The sequence below is a fragment of the Mchenga conophoros genome, linkage group LG7 (genome assembly GCF_057382185.1).
Source record: "Mchenga conophoros isolate Kocher_MC1m ecotype Shallow Benthic linkage group LG7, M_conophoros_male_GT1.1, whole genome shotgun sequence".
Classification (NCBI taxonomy): domain Eukaryota; kingdom Metazoa; phylum Chordata; class Actinopteri; order Cichliformes; family Cichlidae; genus Mchenga; species Mchenga conophoros.
The window spans coordinates 27,369,872-27,372,739 of NC_140532.1; positions in this window are offsets into that span (position 1 = coordinate 27,369,872).

Here is a 2,868-nt window from a genome sequence, read left to right on the forward strand (position 1 = left end):
CTGACGCTGAGCGGTAAGATTGGAGGATAGCTCTGTGCAAAGTTAGAAGTTAGATTCAAAGAACAAAAGAGAGACAGGTGGAGATTAAACTCATAGAGAAGTCCACATGAAGGAAACTGCTTTACTTTCCATACACTAAATCATAGGTGTCAAACTCTGGCCCGTGGGCCAAATTTGGCCCGCAGCCTAATTACATTTGGCCCGCGAAGCCATACCAAATTACTATTAGAGCTGGCCTACTGGTGTTATACAGCTAATATATATATTGTTTAGTATTAAGCTTTGCTTGTTCCATATTCAGTTTTTCAGCAAAACGTGTTTGAGTCTATAAGAAAAGATTCATTCTTATATCTGGAGGAATAAATATATTTCAATAAATATTAACGTTAGCCTGCGACTTTGTTTCAGTTTTGAATTTTGGCCCACTGTGTATTTGAGTTTGACACCCCTGCACTAAATCATTTATGTGACAACGTGGTGCGGGGCCAAACAGACAAACACAGGCTCAGGCTTAGCTGTCCCACTCCCGTCTCCCCATACCCACACTCCTGACACTGAACCAGCCCCACTGTGTCTAATTGTGTCTAATTTGAGGAGGTTCATTGGGAAATTAATTCTATTCCACACACTATTCATTGTGTAATAACAATCCATTATTACAAAAGTATAATCCACATAAACAGAGAAGTGTGTATTTTGCTCTACATATATTTTGCACACTGCCTGTGACTGTTGCAGGTGATGAGATCTTTCAGGAAGCAAAATCTGATTAAAACCTGTTTGAGTTCCACAAGGTCTCAGGACAGAGATATGTTTTATTGTCACCTAGCGTAAAATATTACGCCTCGGGAGTGAGAATGTGTTGTTTTAGTTGGCTATACTAACATATAACATAACCCCGCACACTGTCTCGCCCAAGTACACACCCCCATCACCATCAACGGCGCTGCTGTGGAGAGAGTGAGCAGCTTCCGGTTCCTTGGCGTACACCTGGCTGAGGATCTTACGTGGTCAGTACACACAAACAAAACAGTGAAGAAGGCGCAGCAGCGCCTCTTCTTTCTCAGGAGACTGAAAAGATTCGGCATGAGCCCCCGCATCCTCAGGACCTTCTATCACTGTGCCATTGAGAGCATCCTCACTGGATGCATCACCACCTGGTATGGCAACAGCACCGCCTACAACTGCAAAGCTCTCCAGAGAGTAGTGCGGTGCTCTGAACGGATAATTGGAGGTGAGCTTCCCTCCCTCCAAGACATCTACAGGAAGCGCTGCCTGAGGAAAGCGGGGAGGATCATCAAGGACTCCAGTCACCCCAGCCATAAACTGTTCAGACTGCTTCCATCAGGAAGGAGGTTCTGCAGCATCCGGTCCCGAACCAGCAGACTGAGAGACAGCTTCTTCCACCAGGCCATCAGACTGCTGAACACGTCATAGACACCTCAGCTTCACTACTGGAACTTCAACATTATGCACTCCACACTGTATATAAATGCCACTTGTTTTGCACATATTCAACTCTGTATATTTTATATATTTTATTATTATTATATTTTTTTACTATTTAATTTGTAAAAATGTGTATACACACACACACACACACACACACACACACACACACACACGTAGGAAAATATTTAGTATACACATCCAGAAATGCATACACTATTATATATTGTACATATATTTATTAGTTTCAGGTTGGCCATTCTTGTATTTTGCTCGTTTGTGTTGTTGTGTTTGCACATCTCTGTTGCTTGTGGGGCTCGCACACAAGAATTTCACTCGCATGTGCTGTGCCAGTGTGCCTGCACATGTGATGTGACAATAAAAAAAAAAAATTAAAAAAAAAAAAAAGTGATTTGATCCCACCGCTGTCAAAGCGTTTGCTCATAGGGGGTCATATGATTGTTGGGGTTTTCTGTTTTCTTTCTATCATTGTAGAGTCTTTACCTTACAATATAAAGCACCTTGAGACAACTGTTGTTGTGATTTGGCGCCATTTTAAAAAATTGATTTGAATTATTTTATTACCATGTAATTGTAGCATATTTCAATCAGAATTTTGATTCTTCCTCTCTTGCAAATTTCTTCTTTGACAATCTCAATGTAATTTTTTTTGTTTAGGATAATTGCCTCCCATACTTTAGAAAGGCCCGTGGTAGTGAAGTGGAGAGAAGTGCAAATGTGTGATGTGTGATAATGTGATAATGTGCAGAAGTTCAGGGCAGTACTGTGGCATGAGGTTTTCTTTGGGCTTAAAGTTTTATAGTTTTTGTGGTACACAATATGAATATTATTTAACATCTTCATGCGTGCTCAATCATAAGGAAATCCCAAAAAGTAGATTCTGTTCATCTGGTTGTAGCGTTTGTAGTGGGTGGTGGTGTTTAGAGCTGCCTACCAAGGGGTTGAGGATCGAAGCCAAAAACTTTGAGCTGTTATAGGTGACCGAGTTGATCATACAGACAAAGGGTCTTTTCACGTTCTTACAATACCAACTCTGTGTAAATTGTACTCATGGCCATTGATCAATGGTTGTTAATCAGTGGTCATGACAATTTGCATATTAATGATCAATGAACTGACCTCACAGTCCATTGTTCATTAAAGGGTGCTAGTTTCACTCACTGTGCAAATGTACTGTTTATAAGGTTGGGGAAACCTGCAGTCAGCTGAGACTGAAGAAGTCACTTGGACGAGTGACGAAACATTTCTCCCACTGAAAACGCTACATACAGATGAACCGAATCAACCTTTTTGGGATTATTATTCAACATTAATATATATTAAAGTCAGTATTATTACAGTATTTAATTCACATAAATCTAAAGTTAAAATATTTTTCATATTTCAAATCACAGAAAA